The sequence below is a fragment of the Triturus cristatus genome, chromosome 5_1, assembly GCF_964204655.1.
Source record: "Triturus cristatus chromosome 5_1, aTriCri1.1, whole genome shotgun sequence".
Lineage (NCBI taxonomy): Eukaryota > Metazoa > Chordata > Amphibia > Caudata > Salamandridae > Triturus > Triturus cristatus.
In genome coordinates, this window is record NC_140587.1 from 71526619 (window position 1) to 71544105 (window position 17487).

Here is a 17487-nt window from a genome sequence, read left to right on the forward strand (position 1 = left end):
CGCACTGGATGCAGCCGGCACAGCGGCGAGGGCAATCAACACAAGCGTCATGTTGAGGATGCACGCATGGTTGAGAATCTCAGGCTTCAAGCCTGAGATTCAGAACAATATCTTAAATCAACCGGTCAACCCAGACTATTTATTTGGCCCTGAAGTTGACACTACCCTCGAGAAAATTAAAAAAGACACTGACACTGCGAAATCAATGGGGGCTCTGCAGACGCAGCAGTTTCGTAGTGGCTCCTTTCGTCGCCCCGGGAATAGAGGAGCAGCTAGAGGTCAGGGGTCACAGCAGCAGTACACTAAACGGGGCACACAAAGTAACTATGATAAAACCACCGGAGGTGGATATCGTGGCTCCAGCACCAAGGGCAGAGGACGTGGTTACGGCAACACCAGGTCCTCCCCCAAAAACAAACAGTGACGCCCTCTCCATGCCCCCGACCACATAACACCTGTCGGGGGGAGACTCCAACAGTTCCTGCCAGCCTGGAAAACCATCACCACAGACAGGTGGGTCAGGGACATTATCCAGCACGGTTACTGTCTCGAATTAACGTCCACTCCACCCAACATACTGCCAAAGCACAGTCCTATGTCCGTAGAGCACTTGGCATTATTGCAGCAGGAAGTGCTAAGTATGCTGCAAAAAGGTGCAATAGAGGTCGTGCCCGTAAACCAACAGGGGACAGGAGTGTACTCTCTGTACTTCTTAATCCCAAAAAAGGACTGTTCGCTCAGACCTATACTAGACCTGAGACCCCTCAACGACTACATTCTCTCAGAGCATTTCCATATGCTCACCCTACAGCAGGTTCTCCCGCTACTCAGTCAGGGAGACTTCCTAGCCACACTGGACCTAAAAGATGCGTATTTCCACATACCCATACACCCATCACACAGGAAATATCTCAGGTTCACTATTCAGGGGCATCACTATCAGTTCAAAGTTCTCCCCTTCGGAGTAACAACAGCACCCAGGGTCTTTACCAAGTGCCTAGCAACAGTGGCTGCACATCTACGGAGACAACACATTCACGTCTTCCCTTACCTGGACGACTGGCTTGTTCAGGCAAAGTCAGCCCAGCAATGTGCCAGCCACATGTCCCTCACCATTCACCTTCTTCACAGTCTGGGATTCTCACTAAATTACCCAAAATCACATCTCCAACCCGCACACGTACGACAGTACCTGGGCGCGACCATAAACACTCTGGCAGCCACAGCTCAGACAAATTTAGTGAGGATCAACAGCATGCAACTGCTGATCTCCAAGTTCAAACCTCAACACTCCCTTCCTGCGCGAGTGTTCATGCAGTTGATCGGCATGATGGCCTCCTGCATTTTCATAGTCCCGCACGCGAGACTACATATGCGCCCGCTTCAGGAGTGCTTAGCACGTCAATGGAATCAGGCTCACGGACAATTAAAAGACCTAGTGTTGGAGAGCGGTCGGGCATACAACTCTCTGCATTGGTGGAATCCACAAAACCTGTGCAAGGTCCGACCGTTCCAAGAGCCTGTTCCACAAATAATACTGACGGCGGACGCCTCTCTCCAGGGTTGGGGAGCTCATGTACTCACTTACACAGTGCAGGGACTATGGACGACGCAACAAAAGAAGATGCACATCAACGTTCTGGAACTGATGGCAATCTTCCTAGCCATGAAGGCATTCAAACTACACTTGTGCCATGTACTACATACAGAAGCAGGGAGGAACACACTCTCCACAGTTGTCTCATCTGGCTCAGAGCATGTGGAAGTGGGCCATTCAGAGGAACATATTCCTCATGGCGGAACACCTCCCGGGCAAGGACAACCAGATGGCGGATCTGCTCAGCAGACACAGCCACCAGATGCACAAGTGGGAGCTACATCCGTCAGTACTCCAACCGTACTTCCAACAGTGGGGTCAACCAGCTATTCGCCACAAACGAAAACGCAAAATGCCAAAGCTTTGCCTCCAGATTCCCACATCCGCAGTCTTAGGGCAATGCGATATGGATGAACTGGTCCGGCAGATTTGCGTACGCTTTTCCCCCAGCGCCATTAATACCGCTAGTGGCACGCAAACTGCGACAGCACTCACTAACACTCATCCTAGTTGCTCCCACATGGGCGCGCCAACCATGGTACACCACCTTTCTAGAACTTTCCGTGGTGCCGCATCAAAGGCTGCGGATCAAACCCGCACTTTTAACGCAGAACCATGGCGAAATTCAGCACCCAGATCCGCAATAGCTGAACCTGGCAATCTGGCTCCTGAGGTCTTAGAGTTTGGCTACCTCAACCTGCCACCTGACTGTATGGATATCATCAAGGAAGCCAGGAGACCCACGACCAGAGCTTGCTATGCGGCTAAATGGAAGAGGTTTGTCATTTACTGCAACAACAATGACATTAACCCGCTGGACGCATCCATTCAAAACATCATCTGTTACCTCTTACACCTATACCGATGCAATCTGGCATACAACTCAATCCGTATCCATTTAACCGCGATAGCGGCCTATCTTCAAAACAGGCAGCACCTCTCTTTATTCAGAGTCCCTGCCATCAAAGCCTTCCTGGAGGGACTCAAACGAGTAATTCCCCCACGACACCCACCGGCACCGGTGTGGAACCTCAATTTGGTCCTCACCAGATTAATGGGTCCACCCTTTGAACCTCTCCATTCATGTGAGATTCAATTCCTCACTTGGAAAGTAGCTTTCTTGGTGGCAATCACTTCGTTAAGAAGAGTTAGTGAACTCCAGGCACTAACCATTAAAGAGCCATTCATACAGGTTCACGCAAACAGGGTTGTACTACGTACCAACCCCAAATTCATGCCCAAAGTGGTATCGCAGTTCCACATGAATCAAACTATTGAACTGCCTGTTTTCTTTCAAAATCCACAAAATGTCGCAGAGAGAATGCTCCATACACTAGATGTAAAGAGGGCCCTCATGTACTATATAGACAGAACTAAGGACTTTAGGAAAACAAAACAACTTTTCGTTGCCTTTTCTCCACAACACAAGGGCAACGCCATTTCCAAAGCAGGGATAGCCAGATGGATCGTTAAATGTATTCAAATTTGCTATCAAAAAGCTAAACGCACATTAACGATTCCCCCACGAGCCCACTCAACACGAAAGTTAGGGGCGTCCATGGCTTTCCTAGGAAACATTCCTTTACAGGAAATATGTAGAGCAGCCACATGGTCCACTATACATACATTTACCAAACACTACTGTGTAGATGTACACTAAAAACAGCAGGCAGCTGTAGGACAGGCTGTTCTCAAAACGCTTTTTCAGACTGCTGCAGCTGGCACGGGTAGCCGCCGCTAATGGAGGAACTGCTATATATTCTATGCACAGATATGAATTCAGCAGCCCACATGCCTCAAACTGAATATGCTACTTACCAGTATGCATCTGGTCTTGGCATGTAGGGCTGCTGACATTCATATCGCCCACCCTCCTCCCCGGCGCCTGTAGCGGCTGCAGCACTCAGAATTACTGTATAGCATGGTCATGACTTACTGGATCTACTCCATCACTGCCACAATGGCGAAAAACAATCTAAGGATGGAGAGGATGCCCATGCGCACTGTAGTCCAGGGGAGGAGCCACCTATCTCGTGATACTTCGAAGACTCTTCCAGGACAACAATGTGCAATCATCCGGACCCAACACTAGGCGGCGATCTATGCACAGATATGAATGTAAGCAGCCCTACATGCCAAGAACAGATGCATACTGGTAAGTAGCATATTCAACTGCTCACACAAAGGTCTGCTCGAGCTCTAGTAAGAGCTATAACAGGAGGTCCATTACCCTTGATAGTTTGAGTGTTGGGGAATACATAGTATGTGGAAGAATTCCCCCGACGATACTCCTCCATTTCCCATACAGTTCCTTTAGCTTGTGGATCTCCATCCTCATCAGGGTAACAGACTATTTAACTGAGCGTTAAGTCTTCCTATATCAAACTTGGTAATATTACCTATATGAGAAGCCCACAATAGTGCAAATCAGGCTCTGCAGGAGCCAGTATGTGAAAACGGCAAAGGAATAAAAAGCGTTCCTCCCTTTTTCTCATGAGCTGGCATCATTCCACACACCCAACAGTTGGTAACGTTCGTAGCATTGTGGGTGTGATACAACATTTGAATGAACGTATTGTTGTGATAGGACATTCTATGCTTCAGCTCATGATAAGGAAGAGAAAAATAGTGATGTTCAATGGGGACAGGAGTAGTAGCAGTCAGTAGATTTTGAGCAGGAGCTACTCCCTCTACAACCCATGATATTGTAGCAATAATAACAATAATCAAAGTGAGTCCAATAATGAACATACTCTTTCGATCACAAACATTTGCAGAAGCTGGGTTCTTTTCCTTAGGCATGTTCATGTCGTCGTTGAAAGACAGATGGTGCCCAAAGGTCCTGGGCAGACATTGGTTTATTCACTGTACTTGAGACGAGTAGACACTAAAAGATTACCCCCTTTTGTAACTCACACTACCCAGGACAGTGGGTCAAACAGTCTTTTCCAGCAACGAAGTGTCTTTCTTCTGGGGTTGCAGCTGATATCGAGATGTACCAGGGATTGTGTGGTCCAGGAAGACTTCCTCAGGTCCTTCAGGTGATGTGGCTTGTCCTATCTCTGTGACCAAGATGTTGCGGTGATCTGCCACCACAGCTGGGCTCACTAGGTCATGCAACACTTTCCGGCAATGTGTCGCATGAACCCAGTTCTTCCGGTTGGTCACTTGAACTGCAGTCCTTGTAGCCAAGAGCACCTGCTCAGAGCCATGTCAATGAGGCTCCAAGGAGCTGCTCCGCTGAAAGGACTTTGTCAGAATAAAGTCACCAGGCAGTAGATCATGGCCCTCTCCCTGCTACCTGTCTGGAAGAGTCTCCCGAACCTGTTGATGAATAGAAGACAAACTGTCAGTCAACTGAGACAAATAGTCACTCATTGTAGGAAGGTGGATATCTGACTATGGTTACCCCCAAATTTTTGCCTAGTGTCTAGCTGGTTTTTCGACTTAGTTGGCCTGAGATCCTGCCATTCAGGATCTCAGCCTGGCTGTTCTCTCTTTAAAATGGACTCCATGTACCCTAGGTACATACCCAATTGGTTGGATCACCCTGTCAGCCCCTGTACCAGTGTACACTAGGTACCCAGGGCATTGGTGTACCCAAGGCCTGCCAGGGGCTGAAGCATGTATTATGCCACCCCAGGCTTGGCCTAACAAATCTGACACAACTGGCTGATCACTCAGCTGGGGTAAGTTGGTGTAACCACATCTTACTTAGGTGTAGTATACCTATACCTAACCTTAAATGGGACACCTGGTAACCTATAAGTCACTCCTATGGCAGGCCTTAACAATCCTGAAGGCAGAGTGCTTGGTTCCATGTGAGATGGTGCTCTGGCATGAGCTGAGCCTGTCTGCAGTGGTCGGAACAACTTCCTTCTACTGTTTCCAGATATCGTCATACCATATACTCTTAAGTGCATTATGAACCTCGCGGTTAAATGCTAACTTTGGTTTGGCTTTATCAAAACATGTCGAGTAAGGTGTCATACGAATTGGAATACTAACCCCTTGCCAATTCTGGCGACGGGGTTAGCATTCCACCCTTCTAGAGGGACACGACATGTACAGTACCTGAAACCCGGGTAAAATCAGACATAGCCTCAGCTCCACAAAATGGATGCTGCCACCACAGACACAAGTCTGCCCTCCTGCTGCTGGGAGTCCTTCCAGCTTGGGAGGTGTGGACAAAGGGTTTCCTGCCAGGGGAGGTGCATGCACCACCCCAGACAGGATTTTGTGTATTGGTCAGGTAGGGCTTGAAAGAAACCAGACATGCCTGAGGCTCACAAGGAGCCTCGGTGCATATGCCAGTTCAATCCGGTCCTGGGGCACACCAGTCCCGGGCCTGGGGCGAGCTGGACAAAGGATTGGGGGTGTAACCACCACCCTTCCTGGTCCCACCCTTAGGGAGGGACCTAGCAGGTAGTCCGGCCCCTAGAATCCGCTTAAAGGTAGGAGCTGTGTCCTAAGACTTCAGACATCCTGGAATCAACTTGAAACTAAGAAGAAGACGGGAACTTCGACGCTCTGCCGCACAGAGGACTGAAGCCAATCTCCCCTGTGGTCAGGGAGTGACCACCTTGCTAACGCAAGCACCATCCAGCGAATCAATGTCTGCTTTGCCGCCGCCTCCCGCCGGAGCCCGAGCCCAGAGACTGACAAGACCTGGACCTCCAGACCTCTCACCACCCGATCCACAGTCCCTGAGAAGAGGAGACCCGTGGAGGCACCGAGACACGTGGAGCCAGCCATCTTGAAAAGACCACGACAAGCTGCAAGCGCAACAACCGAGGCTCCCTCCAAGTTGTGCTTTGGGATCTGAGAAGCCCAACACCCGAGCAGCATCTGCACCAAAGGTGAGCCCTCCAGCATCTCCACGATCTGCGTGGGGCCCTTCTGCATTTTGCCACTCGACGCGCCTAACCGGTTGCTGGCCCGCTGGCTAGTGGCCATCTTGGCGACGAACTTCAAGAAATACACCGCTGGTCTGGTTGCTCCAGACTGGCCCTTGCTCCCCTCCAAAGGAGCAGTCCCTCTGACCTTGCTGGTCAGAATCATCAGCTTATTTCATCTCCTACAACAATTGCTTTTGCCAAGGCTTGTTTGCTTCGATCAAGTCGCCGACACCGCCGACAGCGAGAGCCTGCGTGGGACAGCTCGTGACCCGACTCCTGGACGTCGTCGACCTTCAGGGACCACGTGGCTGCAGAGACAAGCTACACCTTCCTTCCTGTTTGCACCCGACATCGCCTGGTACCCACCTGGTGCCACGCTGGTCACTGGCTAGTGACTGTGAACACTGTCCCCTCTGCTTACAGGTCTTCAACATCTCTGATCCACTCTTGGATCTACCGCATCTCTTCCGGACCGACCGCCTGCAGCATCTTTGTCTACAGGCTCCATTGAACAGATAGAAGAAACCCGACGCACTTCGACGCCTATGCACCCGCTTCCTGTGGGTGAGGTAAAGCTGGCACTCCGGTGCCCAAGTGTAGAGTATCATCTCTAGTGTCTGTGTTTCCAATCTTGAGTTCATAGTCCATCCGGAAGATTCCTTTTGCAGTAACTTTGTACTTTTTACGCACCCATTGAAAACCTATGGGAGCTCGCGTGTGACTATTTGCTCTGCACACGCAACCCGTGGACCTCCTGGTCACTAACTGACGTTAGCTCCTTGTAGGCCCAGCGATTCTAGAGGCCCTAGGCCTTTTCCCTTTTCTGTTTGTGGTACTTATACCACTATTTTAGTATATGGTTTGAGCGGCCACCAGGGCCTATCCATATAAAGTGCAACTTCTGTGTATTCTACTGCAATCTTGTTTGACGATTTGTGCTCCTGTGCTCATAAAGAGACTAGGGGTTACTTTGAGAAATAAATACATATATATTTTGAATATATATCTGTGTGGTGTCCTTTCATTGGTATAAAAGGGGGTTACATTTGGTAAAACAGCCTGCTTAACACGCTTCACGAGTTTAGCCTCAAAGACTGCTTAGCCTACGCTACCACTAGGGCAGCTAGTCCGAAAAGGTTGACTTACAACCACACCATAAGGGTTGCTTGGCATGGTACAAGGTGGTCACTTTAACTAGTGAACATCATATACCAGGCCAACTTCTCACACTCATCAATACACATGGTACATCATGTATAGGGCGTGGCTTAGGAATCCCCTAAATATTCATTGGCCTTCCAAAAACCACCTCATACGGTGTGAGGCCAGATCGTGTGTGTGGTATCGATCTAATAGATAGCAATGCTAAGGACAGTGCATCAGGCCATTTCAAAGATGTGGAAGCCTGTATTTTGGCCAACTTCAATTTGAGGGTAGAGTTGTAACGTTCCACTAGTCCTGCTGATTGTGGGTGAAAAGCAGCATGACATTTCTGCTTAATTCCCAACCCTCTCATGAGATACTCAACAATTTGCCCAATAAAATGGGGTCAATTGTCACTCCACAAAACTCGACAAATTCCAAATCTGGGGAAAAACTCCTTTAGGGGCACCTTCGCTGTAGTAAGAGCTGTATTATCTTATGTGGCGTATGCCTCCACCCATTTACTAAAGGCACAAACCACCACCAAAACATACTTCAGATTGTTACAGCGTTCAAATTGGATGTAATCCATTTGCAGAACTTCAAAAGGTGCATTAGGTATTGCAAACCCTCCTGTTGGAGTTCGTGTTCCGTTTCCAGGATTATACTGGAGACAGATCAGACAAGACTGGACTATCTTTTTAGCTGTGCCGGCAATATCTGGATGATCTCAAACTTGCATAAGTTGCTTTGCCATTGAGGATGCTCCAACATGTGCAGGCCCATGTGCCATGTTGAATCATAGGATGTAAATAGGCTGTGGGTAACTTCCATGTTGTCATTTCTTTATTCCTCCAACAGCCCTCATCATCCAATGTTCCCTCCTTAGACCATTGGTCTAATTCATCAACAGAAGCAGATCATGGCATGTCCAGCACCTCTTGTCTGGCATCATGCCAACGTTCAGCCTGTGACTTAACTACATACATAGGGGCCGATTCACAGAACTAATCTGAGAAAAATCCTAAACTTACTACTTTTGGTATTCATAGAAAGCATTTAGTAGTAGTAAAGTTAGGATTTTGTCTTAAGTTTGACTTAAGACAGACTTAAGACAGACTTGAGGCAGACTTAAGACAAAATCCTGACTTTACTACTACTAAATGCCTTCTGTGAATATCAAAAGTAGTAAGTTTAGGATTTTGTCTCAGATGACTTCTGTGAATCGGGCCCATAGATGTGGTACTTCACTGCATTGCAGTCTCACGAGCTGTGTAATCTGCAAAGGTATTTCCTTTTCCTATTTTATCTGTCACTTTCTTGTGTGTACTACACTTAACAATTGTCACTTTCTTAGGATATGTCAAGGCAGTAAGGAGAATATTTACTAATTCCCCATGCACTATTTGTGTCCCATGTTAAGTAAGAAAGCCTCTTTCCTTCCAGAGTTGCCCAAAATCATGAGCCACTCCAAAGGCGTATCGGCTATCAGTGTAAATGTTAACAAGCAAATCTGTACTTGGCTCACATGCTCTTGTCAGTGCTATCAACTTGGCTGCTTGAGCTGACTTCTGTGGGATGGGAGCCGTCTCAACTACTGTCTGAAGTGTTGTAATTGCATAAGCAGCAGGCACCTTCAGGCAGGACCCATCAACCCACAGTTCTCCATCAACACTAGAAAGGGGCGTATCTTGTAGGTCAACACAACCCTTTGTTTGTTCTTTAGTAAGGGATATACAACCATTGTAACTTGTGAGCTGGAAATGGCAATAATGTAGCAGGATTCAGAGTCAAACATCTTTTGAGTGTGATATAAAGGGCCAAAAGTGTCAATTCATAACCTGTCAAAGGGGCTCTAGTCAAATGCTGTGTTTTCGTTTGATTTTACAAAGCATCAACTGAATGGGGTATAAAAACAAGCAATCAATGTGACAAGACTATTCCCTCACTCTGACGTATGGACACAGCTGTTGGCGCCACCGCTCTAAAACACCCAGGCAGCGCACGGGCAACTGGATCAAGGACAGCTGAGAAATATGCACAAGGGCGCTGCTTATCACCGTGTGTCTGTGTTAAAACTGAGAGAGCGCAACCGTCCCTCTCGTGTACATAGAGGGTGAAGGCCTTAGTGTAGTCTGGAGTTCCTAATACTGGTGCAGAACAAAGAGCTTGATGTAACTTTTGAAAAGCATTCTGGCATTCAGTAGCCCATGGAAGAGGCATCGGAGTGTCTTTAGTCAAACGGGCTAACAAGGTTTTAACAATGTGAGAAAAGCTAGGGATCCACTGCCTACAGAAAGAAGTAAGGCCAATCAGTGCACAAACATCCTTCTGAGTACGGGGCACAGGCATGTCTAAAATAGCTTGAATGCGATATGGTGTGAGTGCACGTCGCTCCTTAGACAGGAGGTGACCTAAATAGGTAACCTGCTGTCTACAATATTGCAATTTGTCCGAGAGACTTTGTGATGATGAGAGGCAAGGAATAATAATAATAGTGTTCCTTCTTCACACTGTTCGGGGTAACAGCAGCCAACAAGATGTCATCGACATATTGAATAAAAGCCACCCCTTTTGGTACAGGGAAAGAGTCAAGCTGCCTTTTCAATGCCTGGCTATCAATGCTAGGACTCTCTATATACCCCTGTGGAGCTCTACAAAATCTGAATGATCGATTATTCAAAGTGAAGCCGAACAAATAACGGCTGTCAGGGTGAATAGCTATCAAGAACAATGCATTCTTCAAATCGATCACACTAAAAGTAGTGGCAGTAGGAGGAAGCATAGTAAGAAGTGTCATGATGTCAGAGATTACCGGGTATTGGGGCTCGAGTATTTTGTTGACCTCTCGTAAGTCAATGATGAATCTGTACATTTTACTGTCAGTATCTTTTTTCAAAATAGGAAGAATAGGACTATTACAGGTTTTGCAAGGGATTAAATCCTGAACAATGTGAATTAATGCTTCTTCGCCTTCCCAAGATATTTTATATTGGGGCAGTCGACGCCACGAAGCACCTTCCTTCACTTGAATATGTACTGGTGGAATAACCATGTGTCCCACATCAGTATCTGATGTAGCCCACAAAGTACTAGGTAGTGATGCCAGAGCAACATCCTCTTTAATGAGACAAGACCTCTCAACCATTGGATAGTTATCATTTAAAATAACAAGCACACCTTCTGGGGAACAGCGTATTGTAGCACGGAAATGTTTAAGCATATCGATACCCACAATGTTATCCGGCGTGTTAGGGGAAAGCAGAAATGAACATGCTGCAGTGAATTTATCGACACTAAATGCAAGTGACTTGGACAGTGGACTAAGTGTAGGTGTCCCGTCGAACCCGATCGATGTTATCATTGTGCCAGACAGGGGAGTCCTAGGAACCAAATGTTTAGACAGAGCACTACGAGTAGCTCCTGTATCAACCAGAAACCGATCAGTAAAGCCCATGACATTTGCAACATAAGGACCTTTCTCATCTACTGGGATCTCAACCGGTTCCTTACCCCATCCTAGGCATTCCTATGCATAATCAGAATCCGCAAGACCAGTGGCCGAACAATCAGACATTTGATATTGATTTAGTCTATCAAAGGTATTAGAATAATTTGGTCCGTGTTAAACTGCCTCAAACCTGGGACGAGTTCCTATTCCTCCCCTTTGTCCTGAATTCCCTGGGCGTCCTCTCATATTTCCTCTACCCCGTGATACTGCTGACCTCGCAAAAGGGGGCACTCAGAACGCCAATGTCCAATCTCTTTACAATAAGCACACTGATCGGAAGACAAAGTTGCTTGAGAGAAAGGGGGTACACCAGGGGTATTTACTGCGCATCCGCCTCTACCACCACCTCTGAATGGTGGACCATATACTTGAGCCAACATAACTTTCGTTTTTAAATCCTTAACCTTCTTATCCTCTTTGCCTTTTGCTCCCAATTCCTGATGCTCATAATACTGGGCCATAGTCAAAAGGGAGACTGGGGAAGACGTAGTCCACAAACTCTCGCTGGCCTTAAGGCTACTAGCTATTTCTGGCAATATGTTCGAGACAAATTTGTCGACAAACCGATGGTTACCCGTGTCATCTGTCAATGACTGCCCACTAAAGTCATGGAATGTCTCTTCAAATCGTGTAAAGAAATCGAAAAAAGACTCATCCGCTTTCTGTTCACAAGACGCTAACGTTGTCCAATCTATTTTCCTAGGGGGTATGAGGGTTTTTAACTTAGTTGGGAAGATCTAATATCTCCTATTGTGGCTTCTGTGCAGGCTCTCTAGCCGCATCTATTCCTTCTAAATGCACCCAGGTATCACCATATGCTACATTATCATCTATTTTCCGAATTGTTGTCCACATTTCATGGGGCAAAATAATCTCAAAAAAACATATCGATATCTGGGAAAGTCATAGTGCAGGAGCTAATGGCTCCTTCAACTTCTTCATAGAAATCAGCCGGATTTTTCCGTGGGTCAGGCAAAGCAGCCGTAAGAGCCATAACATCTGCTCCACTCCAAGGAGTATCAACTCAATTATAAATAAAATACCCTTTTGCATCATCTGAAGTCTTATCTTCATCTTTTCCCGTACTCTTTGAAGGAACATACAAAGGCGCAGATTCGCGCATTGTTCGTATGCTAACCTCAGTGCTACTAGATCCATTATCTATCTGTGGTGCTTCTACCATTTGTGCTGAAGTTTGGGCCACTGGTACAGTTTTAGTTTTACTAGCTTCTTTTTTCTCCGCTTTTAAACGAAATGTATCATCTCGTAATTTAACCACTTACCTAATTAAATCAAGTATTTTCTAACAAAGGAAAGTTCCATCTCTCAATTGTTTATAATTCGAATTTATATCAGTGGGCTCTAAGCTTTTAGAAAGGTTATGTTATGTTAGAAAATTTTATAGAGCGCGACAGCTGCCTCAGCTAAGAGGCGTCCCGGCGCTAAGCAGCATAAGAGCAGTACATGTACAAACAATAAGGCCTACAAGGACGGAAACAGGAATGTCTTGATTGCTTTCCTAAAATGGAAATAGTTAGTAAGCCCTCGAATGTGGGTAGGTAGAGAGTTCCACAGAATGGCCGCTCTATTCCGAAAAGAGCGCCCGCCTGCACGAACCTTCCTCACTCGAGGGATCACTACCAAACACTGTCCCATAGATTGAAGCGATCGTGAGGGAATATAAGGTAGCAAGAGGTCAGACAGGATTTGGGGGGATGCCAGCCTCAAGATTTTAAAGGCAAAGCAGAGTGCTTTAAACTCAATACGCTTGGCTACAGGTAGCCAATGAAGGCGACGGATAGCACTAGTCACTGGACAGGTTCTGCGCAGGCCCAGGAGAGATCTTGCGGCCGCATTCTGGACTCTCTGTAGCCTCTGAATTTCAGATTTATTGGCTCCTAAATATAGCGAGCAAGCATAATCAAGCCTTGATAAAATCAGGGCTTGAATAATGATCTGCCTAGTTGTGGCATCAAAGAAGGCCAGTATGGGTTTAAGCCCCCGTAACAGACCAAAACAGGTACCTGCCACCTTTCTCATCTGAATCTGAAAATTAAGTGAGCTGTCCATCCAGACCCCCAGGTTCTTCACTACAGGCTTGGGGGTAGGTACCGTACCCAGACACCCAGACCGCCATAGATCATTCCAAAACCATGGTTCCCTCCCACCAACAACACCTCTGACGTTAGAGTTCAGTTGAAGGCAGTTGGCGGTCATCCACCCGGCGACTGCCGAGAGGTCGCCCCGGAATTTCCTGGTGCCCTGCTCGGGGTCCCCCGAGAGAGCCACCACCGACTGAGTGTCATCGGCATAAGAGACCATGGTCAGCCCTCTGCTTCTGGCAACCTCCGCCAAAGGTTGAACATAAAGATTAAAGAGCTGGGTGCTCAAGGACGAGCTCTGAGGAACCCCCTGACCAATGGGGAAGGTGCCGGAAGCAAAAGGGGGAGCGACTACCTGGAACAACCTATCTGTCAAGAAGGAGGACAGCCATCTAAGAGCTAGCCCAGAGACTCCAGCCTCAGATAAACGATTCAGCAGGATAACATGGGACACAGTGTCAAACGCGGCGCTGAGATCCAGTAGGATCAACGCCGACGTCTGCCCCGCGTCTAAGGCCGTCCACAGATGTTCAGTCACGGCCAAAAGTGCAGACTCCGTACAGTGGCCGGGCCGAAAGCCGTTTTGAAAGGGATCAAATATCTGATGTACCGTAAAGAAATCTGTGAGAAGGGAGGTAATGTAGGCCTCAGTGATTTTCGCAACCCAAGGTAGCAGGGAAATGGGGTGAAAACTTTCAGGTTTATGGGGGTCTAAGGAGGGTTTCTTGAGCAACGGGAGGACCCTAACCTCAAATTCAAATTTCAAACCCTAACCTGTTTCCAGGCCCTGGGCACAACTGCCGCGCTCAGAGACCCATTAATCACCATTTCCAAAGGATGGATAATAGTAGGTAATATTTTTTTGAATTGGTCTGGCTTCAAAGGATCAACAGGAGAGCCGGACTTTACCTTGGAACAAAGTGACACTAAAAGCTGTTGTGTTATGGGAGGGAAAACTTCAAGGACCCCATCAATGGGTTTGCGAGAGATGTCAGAGGGGCCTATGGAGACCATAGGAAAGCTTTTATAAATGTACTCAACCTTCTAAATAAAGAAGTTGGCCAGTTCTTCACACTGCAAATTGGAAATAATCCTGTAGCTTACAACGTCCTGCTGAGTTTTAAGCCCCATCACGATATAAAACATAGTCTTGGCCGGGTTAGAACTACCCCTAATCTGCTCGGCATAGAATGCAGCACGCTCAGCATGGAGTGCCCTATGATAGCGCTTAATAGCAAAATTAAGTATTATTTCCCAAGCAAACTTCTCTACAAAATAAAACTGTTCTAAATCTTTCCACTGCTGGACCATTGCTACAAAATCTGAAGCAAGAGTTTTCTGACGGGCTTCTGAACAAACAGTGGATCTAATGGTGGCTTTTTCATCAGTAGTTAAAGTAGAGCAAGTCAGTCACCCATCTTGCTTATCTGTATCTTTATCGTCGGAAGAATGATGTTCTTCATCAGAAGCATCGTCCTCAGGGGCAGAGGGAAATTTATACGGGGGCAGAGGTCGATCTAATAAGATGGAATCATCTTGAGGTTTATTAAGCATGGGATAAATAGGACGCTCAATAGGGTACTGGCCAGTTACCTCTAACGACACCCCCTTTCTTCTTTTTCTTTTATTGCATTCATCTCTTTATTTTTTAATTCTAATGCTTTTTGATATATCGTTTTACGTTGTTCTTTTTCTGCTATAGCTTCTTCTTCCCTCACGCTCTATTGCACTTCTTTCTCCCACATTCATACACAATCAAACATATCTTGTCGACTTTTATGCTTAAACAAACACTGCTCTAGATACTGAATCTTTTTATAATCAAATGACCCATTCACAGGCCATGTAAATCCGGATCCTTTTTCGTATATTTGTTCCACAGTGTACTATACATTATGGAAGAAATACCATATTTAATGCACATATGCCTAATAGGTGTCCCCTCTGGGGGAGCCGGCTGACTTCTTTCTAAATCCATTTTGGTACCACCAAGACAGCAACACAACCTACAGAGTGTGCTAGGAGTAGGCATGCTCTCAAACTTTTGTCTGCCTTTATCTTTTGCAATAGATAAACAAAACCAGAATCTTGGCCAAGCAAATCCAAAATCAAGAGTGCCGCTTCAGCGACCTTACCAAACAATAGTCTCCAACCTACAACTGCCAATCTCTTGGTCGACCTAATGGTCACTGCAAAACTTGGACCAAAGGAAGTCTAAGTCTGGACCGGCCACATCCTACAGGGTCAAAACGAGAAAACCATAAAAGTCGCTTTGTTCTGCAAAGACACGGGTCTCCTTATGCAGAACGTCTCATCAGCAAGATTCCATTCCTCCATCAAGACCACTCCTTCGAGTCGGGTGCCAAACAGTGGAAATGTACCTTTTAAGGGGCACACCGGTGCAGGGGTCACCCTTCTCTGTTCACTGGTCCTTAAACCAACAAATAGAGATTGGCACTGAAGCTGGGATTCAAACAACAAATTTATTATTCACTCATGAGTGGGACTACTTCCACACAGCACTCTCAAGTGCTGCCTGAGGTAGTACATGGAATACAGAGACCATGGTGCTTATATACACCCTTGTTGCAGAGTAAGCATGTAGTTACAAATAGAAGGTACAAGCATACACAGGAATAGTTACAGCCAGACATGGGCAGATGGGAAATCACTTAGTTAGCAAAGTAGGAGGGGGAACAGAACTGCTTACAGTTGCAAGACACAGTTGACAGTTATTTCTTTAGTCAGGTGCATTGCAGAAGCTACAGGCCTTTTCTCAGCACATATACATTGCTTGAGCTTAGAATAGAAGGAGTTAACTAAAGCTGATGACTCAAGCAGAATAGAAAAGCAAGCAACAGTGAAGACGGAAGAATCACAAGGCTAACAAAATGGTTTCTGCAAACAAGATGGCTTCAGCTCAAGCTAACAGTAATTATTTTTGATTTCCACAGTGCCAGGGAGACGTATTCTTCGTTCTTTTCATTGGAAAAAGAACATTAAACACAAAGGATGTACAGCTGATGTCATGTGGAGCACTTGCTAGAATAAACACAGGAACTATTTACAAGGGCACAAGATACCAAGCATCCCCTCTTTTCACAGTCAAATACTATGCAAACTCAATCACATAACACAGTTAGTTTCTTCAACCCTCTTCAAATCCTATCCAACACTCAGACTACCTCTTGTCTGGCACGTGCCTGATCTTTCCACTACCTCTTTTCGGACATATGCATGATCTTTCCACTACCTCTTCTCTGGCAAATGAATCTCTGAAACACGCCAAAGTTATCCCAGTGCTGGAAAAACTTACACTAAATGCTTCTAGGCCTGAACATATACATCAATTTCCCTGCTCCCGTTGCTTGCTAAAATAACGGAATCGTATGTAAACACTATTGTAACTCAGTTCTTGGAACTCAATTCGAATCTGGACCCCTCTGAAAATGGTTTCAGGCCTCGGCATAGTACGGAGTCTGCTCTGCTTGTGGTCACTGAGCATCTGTGGGCTTCTCTGAATGAGGGCAGAACTTCTGCACTGATTCTGCTCGATCTGAGCGCAGCATTCAACACGGTCTCCCACAAGATCCTGCTGCACCGGCAGTGGGAGGTCGGCATTGGTGGCAAAGCACTCTCCTGGTTTTCATCTTTCTTGGCCGATAGGACTTTTCAAGTCATCTCTCCACCTTTCCATTCCCACCTCCACCCTCTATACTGTGGCGTCCCCCAGGGCTCAGCATTGAGCCGTACCCTGCTCAATATTTACATCCGGCCATTGGCTCTGGTAGCAAAAGCTTCTAACATCTCCTTGGTGTCATATGCAGATGACACGCAGCTGGTGCTCTCCTTCTCTAATGATCCTAGTCAGAACTCAGTGAAATTTTAGGAGGACCTGTCTTCAATTGAACTCCACTAAATCAGAAATCCTTCTTTTAGGTAGGGCCAGCTACCTTTGGGGTAGCCATTGTTGGCCTCCTGTGCTTAGCTCATCCCTTGGCCTAAACCTGTTGTTAAGAACCTGGGTGTCTGGGTGGATAGCACCCTCTCCTTTGATGGCCAAGCTAAATCAGTAGCAGGCACCTCTTTCGGACTGTTACGGGGCCTAAAGCCCATTTTAGAACTCTTTGATTCTCACACTCATCAGATGATTGCCCAATCTACTGTCCTGGCTAGGCTGGACTACTGTAATGCACGGCTCCTTGGTTCTAACAAGTCAGTGATCAAAAGGCTCCA